This window comes from Canis lupus, chromosome 20 (assembly GCF_048164855.1).
Source record: "Canis lupus baileyi chromosome 20, mCanLup2.hap1, whole genome shotgun sequence".
Classification (NCBI taxonomy): domain Eukaryota; kingdom Metazoa; phylum Chordata; class Mammalia; order Carnivora; family Canidae; genus Canis; species Canis lupus.
Window position 1 is genome coordinate 19,444,810 of NC_132857.1, and position 16,164 is coordinate 19,460,973.

The window sequence follows — 16,164 nt, forward strand, 5'->3', positions numbered from 1 at the left end:
GGAAAGGTGATATACCTTCTGCCTGGCTCTCTTTCTGGAGCACCAACATTGGAATTCAGCCACCATGGTGTTAGGTAGCCATAAGGAACCACCACATGGAGGTATTCTGGGCATAGCTGCAAGGTTCAAGCCAAAGGCTAGCACCAACTGCCAGACAGATAAATTAATTGTCTTTGATGGTTTCAGCATCTAGCCTTTGAGCCACCATAGCTGATTCTGAGTAGATACAAGATATCCACATTGAGTCTTACCTAAATTGTAGATTTATAAGCAGAATAAATGCTGTTCTTATTTTAAACCAGTACATTTTGGGGTATTTTGAACAACAATAGAATACAACATGCATCCTAGGCTAATTATAGCTTACCTTTAATTAGTACTTTTACAATTCCCCCAAAACAGAATTTCACAAAAGTTTAACTCCATTTACCTCTCTGATGTATTGTGCTAAACTCATGTATTTTATTTCTATTTATAATCCAATCCATACAAGATATTATTATTATTTGTTTTCTATAAACCAGTCTATTCCATACAGATTACTTACATACCCTTTCTGGTGCTCTTCATTCTTTTATGCAAGCCTCTGGTTCCATCTGGGATCATTTTCTTCAGCCTGAATAAGTTTTTAGCATTTGTTGTGGTGAAGATCTACTGGTGATGAATTCTCTTAGCTTTTGTTTGTCTGAAAAAGCAGTAATTTTTGCCTTTTTTTCCCCTGAATAATATTTCTACTGTGTATAGAATTCTAGGTGAAATGTTAAGAAAGTCTCTTTAAAAAATTTTGGCCTTTTAATGTTATTCCATTATGTGCTGATTTCCATAACTTCTGTTGAAAAGTAAGCTTATAGCTTTATTGTTGAGTCTTTGAAGATAATGTGTGGTTTTTTTTCCCCCTCTGAGTGCTTTTAAGATTTTTGTCTCTTTATTAGCAGTATAACTATGATGTACCTGTGGTTTTCCTTATACTTGCATCCTACATGAGATTCATAGTGCGTTGATTCCGTGGTTTGATGGCTTTTTATTAACTTTGAAACAACTTTAGCCAGTATTTCTTTAAATACTGTTTCTGAACCATCATCCCCTCTTTCTAAGACTCCAATTAAATAAATTCATGTTAGACTTTATCATTATTCTTCATATATCTTTCACACTCTTTTTGGTGTTTTCTATTCCCTTTTCTCTCTGTGCTTCAAACTAAATATCATTTACTGACTTGTTTTCTGGTTTGCCAGAAGTTCTCTACAGATTCCAGGTCTCAGTTGAAATTCTCCATATTTTCCTCAGTTTTATTGAACATATAAATTATCATTATTATGAAAGTCCTCATCTGATTATTTTAATATCTTATCTCTAAGTCAATTTTTATTGTTCCTTTAAATTGTAGCTTTTAGGTTCTTGGTTCTTTTTTTTTTTTCTTATCCAGATATTGTGGATGAAAAATTGGAGAGATTATAGATGCTGTTATCTTCTTTCACAGAAAATTGTTTTCTTCCAGCAGGTATATAAAATATAGGAGTATAATTTTGGTTCTTTTGAGAAAGGTTTTCATCACTATTAAGGATTTTCTATTTCATGTTTGCCTTTACTCCCAGATGTGATACTTCTGTGTTGAGCCCAGGGCACTTACTGACACCACCCTATCCTGTTTCACCTTGCCTGGGCTTGAACTCAAATTTTAATCTTTGCAGCATCACACTGCTATATAATTAAACTTCGCTTAGGTCTTTGTTTCTGCTGCATTTTTGGAATCTCACCCTGGGCATCTGTAACTGAGGAGTTAGCCAGTGATGGGAGGAGGTGTGTATTTGGACAGTTTTTCAGTTAACTTTTCCTTGAATCCCTGCTCTGTGTAATTTTTTTTTCCCAAGTGCTAGATACTTTGGCATCCCCAAATTCCAACCTGTTTCTCTTCATCTCAGTAAGATTTCTGGCTTTCTGCTTGGAGCCTATTTCTCCTATTTATTTGCTTGTTTGTTTATTAAGTTTTTATTTAAATTTTAATTAGTTAACATACTAATAGTTTCAAGTGTATAATTTAGTGATTCAACACTTCTATACAACACCCAGTGCTCATCACAAGTGCACTTCTTAATCTCCATCATCTATTAACCCATCGCCCCATCAACCTCTCCTCTGGTAAACATAATTTATTCTCTATACTTAAGAGTCTGTTTCTTGGTTTGCTTCTTTCTTTTCCTTTACTCATTGGTTTTGTTTCTTAAATCCCACATATGCCTGAAATCATATGGTATTCATCTTTCTCTTACTTATTTTGCTTAGCATAATATCCTCTCACTCCATCCACATCATTGAAAATGACAAGATTCCATTCTTTCTTACGGCCGAGTAATATCCCATTATATGTATATGTGTGTATACACACACATACACATACCACCTCTTCTTTATCCATTCATCAGTGGGTGAACATTTGGGTTCTTTCTATAATTTGGCTATTGTTGATAATGCTGCTATAAACATCAGGGTGCATGCATCCCTTTGGATTAGTATTTTTATATTCTTTGGGTAAATAGTAGTAAAATTACTAGATCATAAGGTAGTTCTATTTTTAACTTTTTGAAGAATCTTCATACTATTTTCTAGAGAGGCTACACCAGTTTGCTTTCCCACCAAGAGTGTAAGGGGATTGCCCTTTCTCTGCATCCTTGCCAACACCTGTTGTTTCTTGTGTTGTTAATTTTAGGCATTCTGACCAGTGTGAGAACTTATAAGGATCTTAGAAACTAAACACCCAAAAAACAATCTAGCTAAAAAATGGGCAGAAGACATGAATAGACATTTTTCCAAAGAGACTTTTGGATTGGCCAACAGACACATGAAGAGATGTTCAGCATACTCATCATCAGGGATATTTCCCTACTTTTTTGAATTGGAAAATGCCCTAAGGGAAAAAGTCATGATCAGTATGGTGCTATTCTCCAGTGCTTCTCTTCTCTCAATGATTGCAAATTTTCCTTTCCAATCTTGCCTAAACTGGGTACTTTCCTGCTCCTGCACACAATTCTTTTTTTCATATAGTAGCTTTTATAGTTGTCTTCAGCAGGAATAGTAGTTCATCATATCCTGAACTATAAATATAAATATTATTTTTAGGAAAATGAATCTGATTAATCACCCTGGACTGGCATAGGGAAAGACTGCAGGCTGAAAGGACAGTTAAGAGGCTACTGCAATAATTTAAACAAAGGATTGTGAGGACCTAATGGATAGCTGCCTTTGGTTTGGAAAAAAAGAGGTGTGACTCAAGTCTTTATTCAGGCTATCTTATTTTCATTCATAGAACTATGATGAAAGAGTAGTATTACATAACAGTTACTGAGTTACTGAGTTGGGCACTGTTCTACCTCCTGTACATGGACTTTCTGAAATCCTATGTCTATGGAATTCTATTATCAGTTTGATTTTACTGACAAGAAAACTAAGATACAGATGGTTTAAGTGACTAGCTCAATATCACATGAACAATAAGTGGCTCATCTGGACTTTGAGTCAGGCCTGCAGGCTCCACCCTCTGTGCTCTTAACCACTATGCCTTCATCATTCCTTGGAATGGGTGTTATCTTTTAAGTGGGGGAGGTTGACAGCACATATTCCAAAGGGAGAAAAGCAGAAAAATGGATGCGGTGGTTCTTGAATATTTTTTGTTATTGTTTGGAAAAATGAGTGGAGTAATACTTAATGAAAGTGATAAATCCAGAGAAGTGAAACCAAAGAAAAAGATGAATCTGTTTTTCTTATTTATTTATTTTTTATTTTATTATTTTAAGATTTTATTTATTTAAGAGAGAGAGAGAAAGCATAAGCAGGGGAAGGAGCAGAAGGAGAGACAGGCTTCCTGCTGAACTGCGACCCAGATGAAGGGATCAACCCCAGGACCTGAGCAAAAGGCAGATGCTTAATGGCTTAACTGCCTGAGCCACCCAGTTGCCCCTGTTCTTCCTTTTTAAGTGAGACAATAGATTTAACTCTTTGTAAGTTGAATAGTGGAGAGTCAGGAGGTGGCCAAGAGTAGGCAATTAAGGCAAGAGGATAACTTGGAAGATCAGAGACTGATTATAGTGATATAAGTTATTACTTGATATTTTATATACAGACATTTCCTCCCAAAATAATTTTCCCTTGCTTTCTTGGCGATGGCTCATTTTAACCAGAAAATTTTCAGTTCAAGTTTAAATATTTGTTGAATGAATAAAAGAGGGAAGTATAATTCTCACATTAAGAGCTCATGTTACTTCATTACCCGCTGGAATCAGGGGGTTGGTCATATGATGGAGGATGGAGGTCACCCCACTAGAGGGCGTTGAGGTCTTGTCTCAGTTTGGTGAATGAAGGTGTGGTTTGATTTATGCTTATTTTGATAGTTTGATGTAAATCAGAGAAGGATTTAAGGAAAGATCAAAGTTAAAGATATAATTTATCTAGCACAATTTGGAGAAATTTAAATAAAATTTACATTTAAATAAAATAAATTTAAATAAATTGTATTCTTATTTATCTCACTTTCATGAGAACTAATTGTTTATATTAATTAAAAGTCAAGAATTGCACTTAAAACCAAATCTAACACTATTCAAAATGTAAACCATGGGATTATGGGGGAAATCTATTATTTGAAGATTTTTAAAAAATATTTTTCCCTCCAATCCAATTTTGAAGATGTTAGACATTTTCCTCTATGAAGTAGGAATTCAATTGTTTCTTATAAAAGTGACTAAAAAGAGACTTACTAAGCTGTTGACAATGGTTACTTCTGGGGAAAGAGAAGGCAAAGGTGTTTGCTTTTTATTCACCATATCTACATATGGTTTGAATTTTTATGAACATAAATTTTACAATTTAAATAAAAAGAAATAAAAACTTCGGTGCACTTAAAAACTGGGTTAGGACACCAATTTAAAATTAATTAGAAATGTAAGTCCAAGTTTATAAAATCTGCCTAAATATGAATAAATACAAGTCTAAGCGATACAAATAAGCATTCTACAATATGAAGTAAAAAAGAAAAGTGTTAACTATATATTTTAGCACCTTGCATTGTATATAGTATTGGGGTCTTCAGAAACAAAACTTATTTAATTTATTCTAACACTAAATATACCAGTTTACTTGAGAATTGAACACCGATAGTTAAAATAAATTATGTTCTCAAATAAGTTCCTTTAAATTAATTTTAAGAGAATGAAAAAATTTATTAGTACAATATAATACATTATTTATTTCTGTTCTTTTATTAGAAATATGTAAGTACCTTTTACTTCTCTTGGAAATACTATGAATAAGCTACATATCAAACCATTTAAAAATAATGAAGTAAAAGCCTATAACATAGCATACAAGTAGCAAGTAATCATGTTATCACTTACCAAACACCCTGGAACAGCTTGCCCTTAGGAGTGTTTAGGGGTTGGACACAAAAAGTGTCAAGACTCATGTTTTTACTGCTAATCTGATCAAAAAGGCACTTTTCCTACCTACAGGACTAGAATTAAAATATCTCTTCCATCAACACAGTATCACTGAGGCATTTGGCCGAGAATAAAGTGCACACAACTTTGTGCCAAGCATGGTGAAAGAAGAGAACATTTTAGGAATACTACTTATCAACATAAGATTTTTAATTAATTTTGAGCAGTCAGATAAGCAAATAGAGATAAGACCTGTGATGATGGAAGCAACAGATGAGAATACTTTGGGACACAACTAAAGAATCAGAAAAATGTACATAATAGAAAAACAAAAATCAGCTATCTAATTCTAGCAAATTTGAGACCTGGCTAAGCATGTAATGTGTGTGCCCGTGTGCACTTCTGCACACCAGCCATTGTGTGAATATCACTTTCCCCCAACTATGTATTTTTAGTAAATTTTAGTTTGAAATTATGCATAAGTTGATAGTCATTATTTAGCAAAATAAGTTCAATCCTCCTTCAAGTCCTTTTTATTTATACATATATGCATTTATTTATGTTTTATAAAATATTAAAGAATCCTATCAGCTATCTTTTTTTTTAAATTTTTTTTTTAATATTTATTTATTTATGTATGATAATCACAGAGAGAGAGAGAGAGAGAGGCAGAGACACAGGCAGAGGGAGAAGCAGGCTCCATGCACCGGGAGCCTGATATGGGATTCGATCTCGGGTCTCCAGGATCGCACCCTGGGCCAAAGGCAGGCGCTAAACCGCTGTGCCACCCAGGGATCCCCTCCTATCAGCTATCTAAAGTGAGTCGACACTACCTAATTTACAAAGCCAAAATCTCTTGTCCCAACTATGTAAAACATGATAAAGAGCATGTGTTAAATAATGATTATTTTTGTCTGATATGTTAGGTATTGGCAGAGAAAACACTTATTCTTAATGCCCCTGAGTATTTACTACCCATTGGTTCAATATTATGTCATGAAATCCTTCATGCCAAAAACTCAATTATTCAGATTAATTTGGAAATTCAGTATAAATGACTATTAGTTCTCATGCTGTAAATCTATGTTGAATGGTTTTAAAATCCTACCTTACAAAGAATATGTTTCCTAAAATCTTCTTACTAAAATTAATTATAATCAGTAAAACTCCCTTTTTAAGGCTTCTGCTAACTTCTCAATTGTTTCAGAAAATTTGCAGATTGGTATGCAGTCTTGTTTCCTCACATCTTTTTTTTTCAAAAGTGGAAAATCTGAACTCTCTTAGGTCATGTTGATGCCTGCAAGAAAGCAAGATAAGTTAATACATTAACCATGGAGTTTAATTTTGGGGGACAGAAAAGGCCTAATGAGTTCAAATGTGCCGTTCCATAGTTAGATGTGATTTGGATTATTTCTGTCTTTGATGACAAGGGTGGAATTATTGTCTCTATAGCAGAAAATTAACAGACATATGGAGTGTGCTATGGGCAGACAATTCATCTCTAGTCCTCAGGTCACCATTTAACTAGATTGGACACTTTCGCCATGTCACCTAACTTCTCTGGGCTTCCTATTGCAGCATATATAAAAGGTAGATAAGAAATCTGTCTAAAAAAGTACTATCAGGGTGGCCTGGGTGGCTCAGTGGGTTAGGTTAGCACTGCTTTCAGCCTAGGACCTGATCCTGAAGACCCAGGATCAAGTCCCACATCAGGCTCCCTGCATGGAGCCTGCTTCTCCCTCTGCCTGTGTCTCTCTGTCTCTCTTTCTCTCTCTCTCATGAATAAATAAAATCTTAAAAAAAAAAAAAAAAGAAATTCCAGATATAGCAAAAGTCACTCCCTTGCCTTCACTATTATTTTTCCCTTTCTTCTCAGAAGTAGTTGGTATGTATCACTTCCAGGCATATGTTTGTATTTTTATTATACAAGTATATACCCCTAAAATTATAAACTCTTGTTTTAGGTATTTCAAAATTTACATGATAGCATGTATAAATATTCTTTACAGTTTGAATTTTTGCTGGACATTTTCTTTTTGAGATTCATTTACATTGATACATGTTACTTTTGTTCATTCATTTCAACTACTCTGAACAAGTCTGTTATGTGAACAGTGTACATCTATTTTTCTACAAGAAGTTAGACTGTTTCCATATTTGAACTTTTAGGAATAACAATATAATGCACATTTTTACATTTTCTAGGATAGCCACTGTCTTAGTCAGCTTGGGCTATCATAGGCAAATACCATACACTGGGTGGTTTAAACAGCAGAAATTTATTTTCTCACAGTCTGAGAGGCTGGAAGCCCAAGATCAAGGTGCCAGCGTGGTTGGGTTCTGGTGAGAGCTCTGCCCTGGCTTGTAGACAGTTACCTTTTAGCTATGTCATCATATGGCAGAAAGAGGGGAAATGAGAGAAAGAGGAAGAGAGGGAGGGAGGGAGAGAGACCTATTCTTATGCTATCAGTTTAAGGCCCCACCCTTATGACCTTATTTAACTGTAATTATCTACTAAAGACCCAATCACCAGATATATAGTCACATTGGGGATTAGGGCTTCAGCATATGAATTTTGGGAAGACACAGTGCAATTCATAGCATCCATCTATAGTAAAATTGCTAGTTTGAATGGAATCCAACATCTTCAACTTTTCTATATAAATCCAAATTGTTCTCCAAAATGATTGCAATAATTTATACACCACCAGCAAATATATAGATGACAGGGTATTTTTAACGAAAAGAACTTATAAATTCCAAATGTAAGATAGAAGGTACAGTCTTTTCAAGTTGTAACCTCTTTTTCCTATTCCACCATTATCTGGAAAGTCTTTTTCCAAGTAGCTGTCTAAACATGGCCTTCTGCCAACCAATTTTTTCATTTGCAGCCATGGTACCACATGGAGTGATGTGTTCTCTTCTGTAATTCCAAAACTAATAAGAAATACTGACCTTAATCAATAGAGTTTCATTAGGGGTCAATGATGTAGGGTAGAACTACTCAGTGGATTCAAAGTGATAGCTAGAGTTCTTCCCCAGAGAAGCCAGGTCTCATTTGCTGGAAACAAAACATAACACAATTTTGAGCCTACAGTAATAGAGACTCTTCAAATCCAATCATCTCTGTTTCCAGTTGTGAAAAGCCAGTGTTCTTTGACATCCACAATGATTTTTCTTTTTTCCAATAGCATATTTAATGTTCTTTAAAATGGTTTGAATAGCATTTGATTCTCTCCCTCTCCTTCACTCTGGCCTCCCCCAATTTTAGCATTTTGCTTTCTTATTTCTTCAGCACTCAGGAACCCTATTTTCCTTTTGTTAGTGTGATAATTCCTCATGCAAAGGTAGGGGCATTTTATTTGCCCCCTGAGGTACTTGTCTGTGAATTGAGAAGAGTCTGATTAGAGAAAGAGATGATTTCAATCGTGTAGACAGTCTATGAATCAAAGGGATTTTTCAGTGAGTTAAACAATTTATTTTCCTTCCTGTATGTGTCACATTTTTCTGGAAACTCTTACTTATCAGGTAAAACTGTACTTAGGGACGTTCTCTGACAGCTTAATCATGGTCTACGCTGGATCCCACAGTGAAGCCAGAAAGCTGAAAGTGTTTGCAGCTCTAATTTCCGTGGCAACTGTCTGAAGGGCCAAATATAGGAGCATTATTTCTCTGTAGGACCCAGCAGAAGAAGGAACTGAGTGGTGAGGAAAACCCCTGTTAGTCAGAAATTTTTCTTTAGGAGGTCAAGACCTTTGAAAAATTAATGGAAAAGTACCACAATACTTTTATATGTATTTCTTAAATGCTTCATTGTTCTAGGTAGGGAACTTTACATTTGCATGTCATAATGAATTCCCTTCACTGTCCCTTGCTCCCTCTTTCCATGTCTGTCAGTTTATCCACTCGTTCTTATCACTGTAACATCATGCCCGTCTAACCCAGCAGGATCTGGAAAAAGTGTTTAAATATGAATACATGCAAGGGACACCTGGGTGGCTCAGTGGGTGTGTCTGCCTTTGGCTCAGGGCATGATCCCAGGATCCTGGGATCGAGTTCAGCATCCGTTCCCTGCGGGGAGCCTGCTGTCCCTCAGCTTATGTCTCTGCCTCTCTGTGTGTCTCTCATGAATAAGTAAATAAAATATTAAAAAAATTAATACATGCAACCATTTATGAATAATCCTATATATACATGTAGCTCTCTGAGTGACGAACCGATAAATACCTGTTTAATTAGTGCTATGCAGATTCCCTGCATTATCTGGGGAAAAAAGTTCTCTGAGTAAGAGTCAACATGGAGTAGTTGAATAGCTTTACAGTTCTTCTTGCCTGAGATCTTTATTATTCAATCTCAAAGACTCTGGATTTTTAGAATGTTTCTCTCATACTCAAATCAGGCCATTTTTGGATAACCTACCATTCATTGTCTTTGGCATGAAATATCAAGAAATCACCATAATGTTTCTCTTTATAAAGGGAGGAAGGAATGTGTCTCTGCCATACTGCTGAGCAATAAACATAATATACATGAAAAGACTTAGGTTAAGGTGGTTTCAACCTTCAAAGGAAAACCTGAATATTTCTATATGTCAAGCCATTTGGTTTTTGACAGCTAAAACTTTAATTTCTACTCCTTAGGAGCTGATCTATATAAAAACGTCTTACAGTTTGAATGTATACATATATATAATTAGGGCAAATAAGCATCATTTTTATAGCTCAAAAATCAGTAATTAGTATGATTATTATTGGGACACCTCTTTTGAAGTCACTGGGTAACCTGTTAGAATTCATATCATCATTGACTCCTTTATCAGGGTCAAAGTGAGACAGCATTAAGGCAGTTATCCAATTAGAGTAAAACCCTTTTAATTATCATAACACCAGCTGTGTCTTCAATCTATATTTTTGGTTCCCATTTATTATTTCTTAGCGTTCATTGGCCAATTTTATTTCATTTATCACAATTTACAATAGTTTTTTTTAGAAACACTGAGTAAATGCTGCCATTATTTGTTGTGAAACAAGTCCTAAAAAGAAAAATGGACCAAAAGCATAAAATCTATTAACAGGTAAAATTTCTCCCCAAGTTGTCTTCAATTAAGCTGTTAACATGAAGAGCCACCTTCTTAAATCCTTAAACACTAAAAAGGAATTTGTGTGTTTATAATTCCTAGGTTACACATATTCCTATGTATATAATCCTTATTTTACTTTTTTGATTAGTGTATGTATATTATATGTGTATACATATATGCATTATACACACTCGTGAAACAAGTGATTCATATCTACAGTTTCTTGATTTCGTTTTGTCTCCTTGGATGCATGCTTTTTGTCCTTGGAACCCCAAAGAACAAAATGTTTTACTTTTGTTTATTAATACTGTTGACAATAATAACAATAAAGTCTTAGTTCTATACTGAAATACTGATTAGTTGATGGTTTCTTTATATTTATGATACTAGATCCCAAAATCTATAGTCTGTAAAAGAGATTTTGTAAACTATTTTAGTATATGTGCTGCCGAAGGGAGCACAGAGATTTTGTAAACTAAATTCTCTTGTAAAAGAGACTTGTAAACTACTACTAGTAGTAGTTTTGCTATGATTTCTAAAAGTAAGAAACATTTATGCATTTTAGGAGAAAGCTGTTGGGTAGTAGGGCCTTACTTCCTCCGAAGCTTAGGAAGAGGGGCATCTCAAAAGGGTGTGGCTCATGCCTGTGTTCTCTATGGGAAACTAACCCTGGGATCCCCCACTCCTCTGCTTGGCCTCTCTGAGGCCTCATTAGCTGGTAGCTGTCTCACTGGAGGGCTTGTAGAGAGGCCAAAAGTAGTGTTAGACTCTGGACATGTCCCTACCTCTTCTGTTCAAAGAGAAGAGCATTTTGACCTGTTTTAAAGAGAATTTAGTCGCTCATGTACCTGTGGGAGGCACAGGAATGTACCCAGGGTTGGGCACATGAAGTCAGGATCAAATTTTATCAGAGGTCTCTCTCTTTCCCTTGCTTGTCCCTGCTTCTCTCAGAATGTTGGTACTCTTCCACAGAAGAGCCTCTTCTGCACGGGAGAAGACGGCCACCCACTGCATCAAAACCTTCCATCCCGGGCAGCCCGGGTGGCTCAGCGGTTTAGCGCTGCCTTCAGCCCAGGGTGTGATCCCGTAGACCCGGGATCAAGTCCCACATCGGGCTCCCTGCATGGAGCCTGCTTCTCCCTTTGCCTGTGTCTCTGCCTCTCTCTCTCCCTCTGTGTCTCTCATGAATAAATAAATAAAATCTTACAAAAAAAAAAACCAAAAAACAAAAACAAAAAACCTTCCATCTCTATCTGCCACAGATACATAGTGCAACTGACCTGACTAGGGGTGGCAGCTTCCACTGGTCCAGCTTGGGTGGGCCACTCAACAGTAAGAATATGGCATTCCTGAGAGAGTTTTTGAAGTGATTTTGCTGGGTACTCAGAATTGATTCACGAGATAACCTTACTTAGTCTTTAATCCCTTGGCTAAGTCACCTGTTACCTAGAGATGAAGTCTTACAATGACCTTTACAAGTATTTGGACTGTATATATGACAAGATACATAGACTTAAACTTATTCATAAATACCAGCTATATTAAACGAGGGCTGGAAAATCTCAAAGTTTTAATAATGTTATTACATTTTTACAGTTAAAATGTATGATTATTGGTAATGTTTTAATGGCTATAAAATTTTTAGGGAAAACAGTTCAGTGATGATTCCATGATCTTTTTTCAGTATATAAAGCTCTTATGAGACATAGATTATGGAAAGAAATGGCTTCCAGAAGAAATTTAAGGAGAAAATTCTGGTTGTAAACAGAAAGGTCATATGTCTATGGTAAATAGTTTGATTTTTTTAAAAAATGAGATAAAATTAATAATAAAGTTTTAATTGAATAAGAAGATAATGTTATTGAAAAATGTCAGAGTTCTCTGAAAACATGACGTTGAGAGTTTATATTGGAATAAGTTTATATAATTTGAAGCTAAGGTTAGGAAACAGCTAAATCTCTGCATTCTGAACAGAGAACAAGTTAATACATTTTTATGCAATTTTTAAAGAAATGGAACACACATATACTTCCAACTATCTCTTTTAGTTTCTGTAAAATCAACTTTTATGTCCCTCTTCTAACAAAACTATGACCACTATTTCCCCACAAAAGAACTGGAGATTCTTCCAAAAGATGAATCATTGTGAAATGAGGCAGTACCCCACCCAGGACATGAAAGGAGGCTGAATTTGAGATGTGTCCCAGCTTCCTTGGTTGGGACATGGGAAGAATTTTTCCAGAAACAAGGAGCATAAAGGGCCAGGTATTAGGACTTCTAAACACCAGCTATCCCTGGCCTTTCAGCTTTCTGACTGATGATGTATTTAGTAAGGACCCTCAGTCAAAGAAGAGAAACACTGACTTATTAATCTGCACAAGCATTTTTAAAAACTCCTTGATTAAGGAATTTGGAGTATTCTGTGATGAAAAACCCATCTTAGGCCTGAGACTAAACTGTAATTTCCTGATACCTTTGTAAATATGAAATGCGGGAACTGTAAGCTCAGGTATATTTAGGGAAGAAAAAGAGAGAGAGAGAGGGAGAGGGAGAAAGTGTGAGAGAGATTGCAGAGCAGACTCCAAGTCTGTGAATGTAAACAATTGTGAGAAGACGACAGGGCTGAGATAGTGGTGGTCCTTATCACCTATCCTACAGTGATCCTACCTACTTAGGAAAGGTGGCCCAACAAACAGTAGACTTTAACCAATCAGCTGCTCCTCTTCCTTTGGAAAGAGCAAACAAAGAGAAATGGGAGCCAAAAGAGAAGGAAACACGAGCACTGGGAGAAGAAGTGTTCCTCTCTGTACACCTTGGGATTATTAATATCACTCAGTTTTATTATGGGGCTAAATGGCCTTTTGTTTGTTTGCCCTGGAACATTATAATATTGTTTCTATGGGGAAATATTGTTTCTATGAATTCTAAATAAGTGACTCATAAATGAAGTTCTGGACTACAACACATCAAGCAGATTTAGCTGTTTTTCAAGTGAACTGCTCATGCATCCTGTACTATGATGATGTATCGAGGAGGATGCTTTGTCAGCAATGACTGGATAGTCCTCCCAGAGTTCTATAGAATGAGAGTATAGATGTATTTTCTTCTTGGACTATGCCCGGAAATACACTTATTTCAGTAAATAATACAAACAGGAATTAATATAATCATTTATTAAGCTAACAAATATAATCAAAGGGGAAGTTATTCTGGAAATAAGAGCATTTTTTTCTGGCTTAAATCCTATATTTATTCTCTGTGGCAGAAAAAATAATTGTATCAGTTAGCTTTTAGTGCATTATAAAGTCCATCCCAAAATTTAGTGGCTGAAACGAAAGCTCAGACTTACATGTCCATGAGAGATAATATGCAAACCCCTTAAAGCCTAGGCTCATAATTGGTACGTTGTCATTTCCATTTCATTCTATTGCCCAAGGCAAGTCACATGGCTAAGTCAAAGTCAAGGGCTGGGGAAATATACTCTGAACCTTTAGTGGGCAGGATTGTAAGGTCAATGGCAAAAGGCATGGACACAGGAAGGGGCAGAGAATTGGAACCAATGATGCAATCTAGCACAGTGATCACTGGTCTAATAAACTTAATTTAGATACTACTCCTTGAAGACTCCCGTATCTCTGTAAGTACATAGGAGTTAGGGGTCAGGGAAAGGGGGGCTGGGTAAGGTTTTGAGTGGCATGTCATGGCAAGGCACAATACTTAAACCTATCATTTAGAGATTTACGACTCCTTGAGTCTGAGAATATTTAAAGCATTTGGTCCACTGGTCCTGTACAGAAAGTTGGAGTCATCTTTCTCCAACTTAGAGCTGAGACAAATAGAACCAGCCAAGAACTTTCCCATCAGATTGATGGGAGGTGGATGCCCAACACAGGCAGGAACACCTCCGGGGGAAGTAATTATAGGAAATAGGTGGACCTTTACCAGCTTTGAGGGGTCCCAGTTGATTGGGGAAGTCTTAAGAAGAGCCCTGAAGTGCTAGAGATATCCCTCTAGCTCAATACCTTTATCAAGATCACATAGAGGAAAGAATGATAGAATAATTGGCCTGGTCACTATGCTTAACTTTTCTAGGAGTGGGAGTGTATAAATAAAAAGCTTCTATAGTTTCCTATAACTCTCCTGGCAGTTATTCTTTTTTTTTTTTTTTCCTGGCAGTTATTCTAAATGATTCTCTCCCTCCAACATTTTCCTCTAGTATTGGTTTCTTTAACAACATCTTGGCCAGTCATTACAAATTTTCAGCCTATTTTGGTTATTAGAACAGTCTAATTCTAGTATTTAAGATTCAGTTGTCTTCTCAAACATGATTCAAGGTTGATCTCCTTCCTCCAGCTCAGGCTAAATCTGCCTGGAGGGATCATGGTTGCATCCATATCCACCTCCTTCTCCCTCTTCCAACTATATTTCAAGTGGAGGTGGGGAAGAAGGGCAAAGTTGTAGACTTCCTCTTGGTTAACCTATGACTGTACTTGTGTGCAAGGTTTATACAGATTGATGAGGAGGCTCCAACATCCTTCACGAATGGTAGGGGAGAGGGACCCTCTTTGCTATCATCCTGCTTCCAACACATACACACACACACACACACACACACACACACACACACACACACACAGCTTACATTGCCCAAAACTAGCCCTGGTTCTCATTTTTTAGCAAACTATGAGGTCAGCAGGGACACTTGGGATTCATCTTCTAATGGAAACTGACAGATATTAAGCAGAGTGGTCCTTGGATCTCACCTTGCTCTGTCTCTCCAAATCTGTGCCCCTATTCACATCACATGGGGGCCAAGCAACATGTCCACTCTTGAACCAAATCCTGTTATGAGGATAAAAATGTTGTCTTCTAATTAAAGGTATCCAAATCTTTAGGAAAATTCTCTCTTTTCTCCTTTTTCCTTCCCATTAGCTTTGGGGAAGGGAAAGCTACGTCTCTTTCCCTCTTAGTCCTTTCAGCAGGGGAAGCAGAGGTCGAGGTACATAGGATTGGTGGCAGGAGCAATTCTGCTGGTTGAAACTCTGGGAGAAGTTGGCTGGATCTAGACGCTGGCAGCTCTCTGATTTTAAAATGGACCTACTCACTGAGTTTTGGCTTTAGTTTGGAATCTAGCTGCAGTTCGGGGACAACAGGAAAAATCTTACTATATGTCCTATTAGTTTTGGAATCAGGGAGAACTTGTTTCAGATATGGGCTTCATCTTCTTTGCCTATAAAATGGTGTTACTAGAAACTACTTCTCAGAGTTATTGTGATGATAAAAATTAATGAACGAATGTCATTGCATTCCCACATAAGCTGTATTAATTACTATCAGTTATTTTTTCTCATCATCCCACCCTCTCCGTCCACCCCCTGCACCTTACTTGGAACCACATTTATGGATGTGCATATCTATGTAGACAGATATAAATGTATATGTGTTGTAGATAAGGTCCAGGCTTCGGTATTTTTGCCCCTTGAACCTATGTTACGTTATTGGTGCAGAAAAATATATTTGGGACGTGAATCTTCAACATTCAGTAGCAATAGTCCTCTGATCTTATATGATTCATGTCATAAGTTACTGAGGGGATCAGGTATGGGCTTTCTACTTCCTGCAGTACACTGTGTAGGTGTATTATTACCAGAAATC